Genomic DNA, 10,316 nt, shown 5'->3' with positions numbered 1-10,316 from the left:
ACGGCCACCAGGTTAACTTACAGCTCCTCTATCACCACGGCCACCAGAGTAACTTACAGCTGCTCGTCTGTGCCCCGTTTAAGGTCCCCTGACAAAATCCCTTCCAGTCTCAAGGAACTGAGCCCTCGCCAGCCCCACCTCACACCACTCAAAGGGAGGGGGGGTCTCATGTCCTCCCCAAGCCAGCGTCCACCTCCGATGACAGGGTGCTGTGGCATGTTTACTGTCCACCCTTCCAGCATAGGGTCCATCAACCTCCTTAAACACGTCAACGTGTCAGGTCGGGATGAGGGTGTGGGGTGTGAATCCACTCACCATTCTCTTTCTCAAACTTGGGATAACAGGGTCTTGCTCTGTCACCCAGGCTGGAGTGCAGGGTGTGACCTCGGCACAGGGCAACCTCCGCATTCTAGGGTCAAACTATCCTTCTGCCTCGGCCTCCCTGGTAGCCGGAACTATAGGCATGCACCACCATGGCCAGCTAGTTTTTGCATATTGTTGTAGAGACAGGGTTTTGCCATGTTGCCCAGTCTGGTCTCAAACTCCTGAGCTCAGACTGCCTGCCCTCCTCAGCCTCTGAAAGTGCTGGGATTACAGGTGTGAGCCACCACCCCCCATCCCCAGCTAAATCGTAGTCTTCATTCATCCCATTTTTCTCCCTCCCTGAGACAGAGATAAGAAGCTCATGTGTTTTCTAAGAGAAGTAAGATGTATCAGACAATTTCAAGATGACAAGGTGATGGGCCTGTTTGTCATTACTGTTCCCAGCAGCTCTGAGCACTGCGTAGATGCTCAGGCCTGAGCTGATGGCCATGATCAGTCACAGCATGCATCTGTCTGTGCAGGAGGTCAGTGCCTGAGATGGAGTGAGGGAGACGGAGGAGGGAGGGAGGGAGGGAGGGAGGGGAAGAATCTCTGCATCCTTGGATCAGCTTAAGTCACTGTACTCACCACAAATCAATAGAACTGCTATCATGTGCAAATTTACTGTTCCACCTTTAAATCCATCAAGTGCTAGCAACCCAAGATCACCCTTTGGGAGTCTGAACACGGCACCCAGATGTCAGGTGACACATGGTGCAAATGAAGGCACCACAGTTTAATTGCCATATGAACTGTTGTTTTAAAATACAACACTGTGAACAATACTTTTGTCTGTTTTTAACATCCATGCCTTAATGCTGTCATTCCTTAGGGCCACAGCACTCCAGTGACAACGGCACATCACAGACAGCACACAGGAACCACAAGAGGCCAAAATGGCTTAACATGAAGAAGAACGGCCTTAAATATTCATAAATATTTCCTCCCCGTCCACTTCCAACATCTTACTCTTAGGGCATGGTAAAATATTTTGGCACACAACAGACCTAAAGGGAAAAACAGATCAGAAAACGTTTAAATCAACAAAGAAAAACAGCTGAGGGTGGACTCCCTCAGTCCTGTGCACATCGTCAACATGTAAGCACATCAAGGTTGTGTTTCCCTGGGCTGGATCGGAATTACTCCCGGGTGTACATGTTCCTCTGGCCTGAGCTGGCTCAAGATGGGTATGTCCAGCTGCAGAGAAACTGCTGGGATCAGGGTCCCGCCGAGTGTCTGGCGGGCAGATGGCACCATCCCAGGGCACCAGAGCACATGCAGCCATGCCCCACGCTGCCTGCTGGCCATCACTGCCTCCACAGCAGAGCCACAGGGGAAAATGTGTGTTGCTGCGCCTCTGACTACGAGCTCTGGGAGGTAAAACAGGCCACAGCCTCCATGGAAGCACCAACGTGCCTCCTGAAGCTACTGCAGACCCAGGCACAGAGGTGTTTTGAGAAATGTGGATGTTTTCACAAGTGCTCCTTGAATCATAAGCCAGATGGAAGATGTCCATGCCATCAGTCACCAGCTCCCATGGACATCTTCCATCTCCCATTCGAGGTCCCTTGAAACACCCCAGGGATTTGTTAGGATGCAAACTCCACATCCACAGACAGACATGCTTGCTCAGGGTCGCAGATCCAGGTCTGAGGCACCAGTGTATCATTGGACCTATGGTGACCGTAGGTGAATTTATCTAACACAAAAAGTATTTCTGCTTAATGCACTGAAGAGATCTTCTAAGAATCATGATTTTTATTTTTTGGTAAAATCATTCTTAATAACAATATACTAAATAAAGTATTTCCATACTTCTTCATAAATGCTCTTTTTGAAAGGGATCATTTTTTTTCCCCATAAAAAATGATCTCAGAGGAACATCTAATTGCACCCTGTCACTTTATAAAGTGCAAGAAGTTTCGTGGCTGGCTTGGGGAGCACGGTGAGACCCCGTATCTACAAAAAAAATCAAAACTTAGCTGGGAATGGTGACATGCACCCTATAGTCCCAGCTACTTGGGAGGCTGAGGTGGGAGGATCACTTGAGCCTGGGAGGTTGAGGCTGTGCTGAGCCGTGATCATGCCACTGCACTGCAGCCTGGGTGACAGAGTGAGACCCTGTCTCAAAAAATAAACAAATAAAAATTTTAAAAAAGTAAAGTGCAGGAGCCAGGCACAGTGGCTCATGCCTGTAATCCCAGCACTTTGGGAGGCTGAGGCAGTTAGATCACCTGAGGTAAAATTTCGAGACCAGCCTGGCCAACGTGGTGAAACCCCATCTCTACTAAAAAAACAAAACGGTAGCCAGGCATAGTGGCTAACACCTGTCATCCCAGCTACTCGGGAGGCAGAGACAGCAGAATCGCTTGAACCTGGGAGGTGGAGGTTGCAGTGAGCCAAGATCGAGCCACTGCACTCCAGCCTGGGTAACAGAGTGAGACTCTGTCTCAAAATAAATATATAAATGAATTAATAAAACAAAATTTAAAAAATAAACAATAAATAAAGTGCAAGAAGTCTTGATGTCAGTCCTCAGGGCCTCCCAGCCATAACTAACATGATGCTAGCACAAGACCTGGAGCCACCAAAGCCATGCTCTGCAGAGCCTCTGCTTTCACTCTCTCCTCCGTCCTGAAGTTCAAGGAAACGGCAGCCCTCGTCTCTTGTCATTCTGGGATTCTTCTGTGCAGGACACCGAGTGTGTGTATATTGGGTGAGGCACAGGCGGCATCATGACACAAAAACAGAACTGGAAAATGGAACTCGTACGACGCAATGACACCACCAGCACCTGCTAAGAAGCTTCTCCCGCAGACGCCAGGCGGGCTCTGGCAGCACCGTGGAGGCAGAAGACCCACAGCCAGTGGGAAAAACATCCTTTCCTAAGACATATTATTTTCCAAATACAACAAAAACAACTTGCCAGCTTCCTGGGAGGTTGGTGTGGGTCTGACGCTGGGTCAGGCACAGACCTTGTGTCCTTCTCAGAACTGACCCCAGCAGTGCTGGTGGCTGCAATCTGAGGAGCGTTTGTTCCGCTTCTCTCCAGGAGAGGGAGGGTCCCGCCTGTGACCACCCTGGCTGCTTTCAGCACCTTTGCTTTATCTTAAATCGATTCACAAAACCTTAATGACATCAGTCTCCAGGAAGCATCCTGGCATCCGAGGACATCAAGAGTACAGCAGTATTTTCTTCAGCAGAGACGGGGTGGCACGCAACTGCAGTCCCAGCTACTCGAGAGGCTGAGGCCGGGGAATCGCTTGAACCCAGGAGGCAGAAGCTGCAGTGAGCCAAGACTGTGCCACAGCACTCCAGAGCCTGGGCAATACAGCGAGACTCCATCTCAAAAAAAAAAAGGGTACAGCAGTTGTTTCTCTGAAGCGCAAGTGCAAAGCAACCACAAGGAAGGGCAGAACTTGCATTCCAAATTGTTCCAAGGACAGCCACCACCCATTAGCCCACCAGCGGAGAACAGCTCACTAAAGCCTAAATGTGAGACACATTTCAGAGACTATCTTATGTCAAGTGTTTTAAACTAGCATGTCTTCCCAACATGTAGAGAAATAACAACATGCACGTTACAGCCCAGTCTGTGGGCACTCTGCACCCCACATGCCAGGTGCATTTCAGCCACAGGCACCTCTGGATTCAGTTTCCTGCACCCAGCCCTGGAGTATGCTTGATGAAGAAATTTGATTTTGAACAGAACTGTATTTGAAAAAAATATACAAACAGTTTCACAACACGTCAAGAACAAAACATACTGGCACCGAACAGTCTTGAGAATAAACTCCAGCAATACAGATTTCCACTTTTCATTTTATTTATTATTTATTTATTTATTATACTTTAAGTTCTGTGGCATATGTGCAGATTGTGCAGGACTGTTACATAGATATGAACGTGCCATGGTGGTTTGCTGCATCCATCACCCCGTCACCTACATTAGGTATTTCTCCTAATGCCATCCCTCTCCAATCCCCCACCTCCTGCTATCCCTCCCCTAGGACCCCACCCCCAGCAGACCCCAGTGTGTGATGTTCCCCTCCCTGTATCCATGTGTTCTCATTGTTAAACACCCACTTATGAGTGAGAACATGCAGCGTTTGATTTTCTGTTCTTGTGTCAGTTTGCTGAGAATGATGGTTCCCAGTTTCATCCATGCCCCTGCAAAGAGACACCATGCCTGGCACCACACTTGGAGAAGGGTGGGTGCTTGGTGCTGCACCTAGAAAAGAACATGTACCTGGCACCGGACCTAGAAAATGGAAGCCTGGCACCATGCCTGGAGAATGACGGGCACCTGGCAGCACACCTGGAGAATAAAGAACACCTGGGCACCACACCTGGAGAATGGGTGCCTGGCACCGTACCTGTAGAATAACGGGTGCCGGGCACCACACCTGAAGAATGACGGGAGCTGGGCACTGCACCTGAAGAATAACGGGAGCCTGACACCGCACCTGGAGAATGATGGGCACCTGGCACCGCACCTGGACAATGACGGGAGCCTGGCACCGCACCTGGAGAATGAGGGGTGCCTGGCACCACACCTGGAGAATGAGGGGCGCCTGGCACCACACCTGGAGAATAAGGGGCACCTGGCACCACACCTGGAGAATGACTGGAGCCTGGCACTGCACCTGGAAAATGAGGGGCGCCTGGCACCACACCTGGACAATGACGGGCGCCTGGCACCGCACGTGGAGAATGACGGGCGCCTGGCGCCGCACCTGGACAATGACGGGAGCCTGGCGCCACACCTGGAGGATGACGGGAGCCTGGCGTCGCACCTGGAGGATGACGGGAGCCTGGCACCACACATGGAGAAGAACGGGCACCTTATATCGCACCTGGAGAATGATGGGTGCCTGGCACCACACATAGACAACAAGGAAGATTTGGAAATATTAACACAGACAATATCAACAGGCAGACATGGACAGGAACGCTCCATCTCGCTGCAGAATGAAGTGAGGCGAGACCTCACGGGTGCACTCTAAGGATGGCAGGGCTGGGCTGTGATGGCGGAAGTGCTCAAAAGAAACAGGGGCCACCAGCAATACTTGAGCCACATGTGGGTGCATGGATGGGGTATCTACTTCAGCATGGGAGGACCATCCACTCCCAGGGAGGGTGGGTGTCTGGTTGTGGTGTTTATCTTGGCATGGGAGGGCCATCCACTCCCAAGGAGGGTGGGTGAGTGGCTGGAGTGTCTACCTTGGCATGGGAGGACCATCCACTCCCAGGGAGGGTGGGTTTCTGGTTGGAGTGTCTACCTTGGCATGGGAGGACTGTCCACTCCCAGGGAGGGTGGGTGCGTGGTTGGGGTGTCTACCTTGGCATGGGAGGACCGTCCACTCCCAGGGAGGGTGGGTGCATGGTTGGCATGTCTACTCAGCATGGGACTGTCAGTGTGCTGCTACCTCAGCAGTGGACTCCCAGGAAGGGTGGGCATGTGGTTGGGGCACGGCCCTCAGATGGGCTTTGGGTGCTGTCTGGGCTTCTCTGCACCTGTTTGCTAGTGACAACCAACATGCTCTGCATAGACTTTGCATGACTGACCCCTCTGCAAGGCCAGTGGCTTTTTCCATGATGTTTCTGCACATCCAACTTGGCCATGATGTTCTCAGGCTCTTCCCTAACACTGGCACTAACATCGAGAGGAGATACTCTCAGGTGGTGGGTGGGGGAGTGGAGATAATGATGGAAAAAGCAGGAGAAGCGCAGGGAGCGGAATGCATCCACAGCCAAACGTCACACAGAACACAACGGGGCCTGCCTCTCCCACCACTGCCAGCTCTACGCACAGCCCAACCCCACAGCATCTGGACTGGAGGGTCCCTCAGGGCAGAAGACGAGCTGGAAGGGGACAATGGGTCCCCCTCCTTTCCCAGGGAGGTACCCTCCTGTACAACCATGTGAGCTGAAGTCTCAGGGAGTCCTAGCTGAGTTCTTATTAATTCAGTGAATTATTTGTGGTCTCTTACCTCTTTTCGTCGTACCAATACTTTTTCCAGGATTCTGCCTGCCTGATCTATAATTGGAGGAAATCACTCCAACAATCGGTCCAAAGATGCTGGCTGAGCTCAACATGGCTCATCTGCCCCAGCCAATAACGGAAAGGCTTTGCTAGAAGTCAACAAGAAAAGTGCCACAGGCCACCCTAATGGTTTCCACATATGATCTTAGAGCATTTTCATCATCAGGGGATGAAATGGGTCAGTTGTTCTCCTCTGAGCATTTTCCAAAATACAGTGTATTTTAGGGCTGGCAACTTACAGTCTTTATACCCTGGGAAAATCAGCAAATCTATGCATTCCATCCTTCTTATGTTTCTGATGTCAAGGGTAACACTCTTCTTAAGATATTTAAGCTTATCACTTTTCCTAGGATTATTTATTCCCAAGAATGTACTGAAATTGATATAAATTATCTGTACACACAAGTGACCATCACAGGAACCAAACTGCGGGCTAATCCAGCGCCGTGAATCTGCGGCCCAGATCCAACACATGCGCCGCCATCTTTGGACCGTCTCTTCCTTTTAGCTTATCAATGAAAGGTGTATAACACTTTGTCCTACTGCGGCGGTATATTGATTAATTGCTTTGCCTGCTCCTAGACCTGAATGCAGTCATACGAATGGGAGATGAAGCAGGGTTGGCCCCACCGAGCTGAGCCAGCCAGAGTCACTCCTGTAGCATCTCAAGATGGTTCCGTCTCTGGAGCTGTAAAGCCTGGGCCCCAAACCCATGGCTGGAGTCCAGCTCTGCGTTCTGTGCCTGGGCTCCGTGCGTACTCTCTTATGTTTACAGTCTGAGTGGGTGTTGGTTCCCCTGACTCGGGGACTCCCAGGACCAGGTGCTCACAGGTCACACAGTGGCCACCACAATCCGGTGAATGACCATCATCCTGGTAACATTCTCAGTGGCACTCCCACTCACTCTCAGACACACCCTGACGTGGTCAGCACGTATGCGAGCACCATCTCTAAGATCTCAATCCTCTCTTTCAGTATGAAATCAGGTGAGAGAGCACACGTGCAAGATTTCTGAAAAATGCCAGGCCACCTTGCCTCAGCCCTTACTACATAGAACAATAAACAGAGGGCTGCGATTTTAGTTCAAAATCAACTCGAACTGCTGCATCAGATAATCTGTCCCTAAGCCAATGAGGGGCTTCGTGACAGCCTGTGAACATTCTCTCAGGTCAGCAGTTCAGGGTCACCTTCTAGTACGTCTCAGGATTTCATACCCAAATTGGTCCCTCTGGTACTGAAAACTTTTTAAAGCAGGATGGCCTCCTCATATTTTAGTAATCAGTAAGTAAATTTTACTTGCAAGAAAATCAATAGAAGTCATGCCACGGATACTGGAATAATTGTATAATTTATTGTATACTTAAAAATTATATATTTGCCGTAGAAAAATTATTCAATAGCCATCAAATTTTAATGCATGTATCTACTTATTTGCTGACAATTAAAATGGTAAGCAACTTAGTAACCCCCACAATTAAAGTACTCAAAGTTCACAAAGTGATTTTACTGTGCTGCTGGGGAAACTACATCTATCCCTTCCCACACCCTGCACTCACGCACACACAGACCATTTCTATGCCTCCTACACCCTCCCCATCCCCTCTCTCTCTCACACACACACGGGCCATTTCTATCCCTCCCCACACCCCTCCAAAGGTCATTGCTATTCCTCCTTACACCGTCACACACACACACACACAGACCATTTCTATCCCTCCCCACACCCTCACACACACACGCCATTCCTATCCCACCCCTCCTGCACACACACACACACACACACACACACAAACACAGGCCATTTCTATTCTCCTCACCCTGGACAAACACACACACACACACGCACGCATGCACACACGCCATTCCTATCCCACCCCTCACCCTGCACTCACTCGCACAGGGCATCTTGGAAGGGAACACTACCATTGCTGTCTTTCTGATGTTGTCCCTGCAAGAAATCAGTGGTTCTGCCCAAGCTCAAGGCTTCCCTCAGCTTATTTAACCTGAATCCCCCAATCTGACATCTGTGCTAGGTCAGCAGAAGGGCAGACATGGTGCACCTCAGGGTGAAAGAATCGAGTCTAATAGAAACATGAATTCCATTTATCTCTACACATATAATCACACCAAAGCAAACCCCGAAAAATATTCAAACTCCAATGTGAAATGAGCCACCATCCCCACAGACTGATTACGAAATTCTAGCATGAATAACTCACCCTCAGACCTTGAAGGGGTTTCCACCATCACCATGTGCAGATAGACGGTGAAGCCACTCCACCCCTCTCTAGAAGGAAATGATGTGCTCCAGAAGCAGATGTAGAATTATTTCTATGTGAGATTCTCCATGAACATCTTGCTTTGTGACTTGCCACGGGGTGGTGACATTATGCAGCAGAGACTCTCTGGTCCCAGTACTTCACAGCTGGGTTCAATTATCCCAAGATGAAAAACCACCACAGAGAGAGCCTTCTGAGCTCGCAACAGTAACAGGTGTAAGGCTGCATGCCAGCCACCTATGTACATGTGGGAAAGCCAGCAGGTGCACGGGCACGGGGACCAGGTATGAGAGCTGTTGACGCTCACTCTAGAAGAACAACACTGGCGTGATTAACAGCACGTGTGGTGAAAATGCTGGCATGGTGCATGCCCAGAGACGCAGCTTCTAGATGAGCCAAGGGCATTTCTAATGGGACTGACCCTCTCAGTTCCTGCCTCCTACGGCCCCATGGTGGTGGATGAGTGGACAGGTACCCATCTCTCTCTCTGCTGACCATGCCGCCTGTGTAAACCCACATGGAAAGGCCGTTCTGATGTTCTTCAGCAATTGCTGTTTCAGCCACACCAGCTTGTCACTGCACGCGTTGGATTTGAGCGTTTGGAAATTAATTCGTACAAATAAGATGATAAACAGTTTTTTAGCAGACGAGAAGACAAAATCTCAAATAGCAATGACTGTTGAAATTTATTTCCTTTAACAACATATTTCCAGCTGATAAGGAATATAATCTAGAATAAAGTAGTCAATTAAACATAAAAAGTTTGAACTTCATTTAAATATCACAGGTTACTTGATGTAGGAGACCTCAACCTAATTATGGGGCCGGAGTGACTTTAATTTCTGCCAAAAACAGTGTGCTTAGAGCCAGCTCAGGCAGAGCCAGGCGGGTGGTGGTCATGCTGTCTGCAGGCCTTCAGCCACAGGGATGGCAGGGCAACCTCAGCAGGCAGGCAAGGCTCACGGGGCAGCCAAGAGCTGGAGCGCTTGCTCACTAATAAGACAGCAAACCACATTTGCTTGCACAACAACTTCCCAACTTAATGCAAAATAGAATCCCAGTAAAACATGCTGTGGTCAAACTAACTACTCAGGTTTCTTCCTTTACAGTTTAGTTACGTACGCACTGAATGTCAGCTGGAATCAGTGTTGAAGGGAGGAAGTCCTATGGGGTGAGAGTCTGAGACGCTGCATCTGACTGAGCAGGGGCCAGCATGAAGACAGAGGTGGCAGTCAGGCAGGGGTCAGTGAGCACTTTCCACAAAGAGATGGGGTGTAAATAGTTTAGGTTGTGGGGCCAGAGCCATAGGTTCGGCTCATCCCAATCGAGCTTTACCTGCAAACCCAGGACAGGGTGCAGGCCACAGTTCAATGAACCTGAGCTAAAGCACCCAGAGGCTGGGGACAGGGACATTGGCCCTGAGCTAAAGCACCTGGAGGCCAGGGAAAGGGGACACTGGCCCTGAGCTAACGCATCTGGAGGCTGGGGACGGGGATGCTGGCCCTGAGCTAAAGCATCTGGAGGCTGGGGACAGGGACGCTGGCCCTGAGCTAAAGCACCCGGAGGCTGGGAACAGGGACACTGGCCCTGAGCTAAAGCATCCTGAGGCTGGGGATGGGGACGCTGGC

This window comes from Sapajus apella, unplaced genomic scaffold (genome assembly GCF_009761245.1).
Source record: "Sapajus apella isolate SASKATOON/1434 unplaced genomic scaffold, GSC_monkey_1.0 scaffold116, whole genome shotgun sequence".
NCBI classification, from domain to species: Eukaryota; Metazoa; Chordata; class Mammalia; order Primates; family Cebidae; genus Sapajus; species Sapajus apella.
This window is presented reverse-complemented; position numbering follows the sequence as displayed.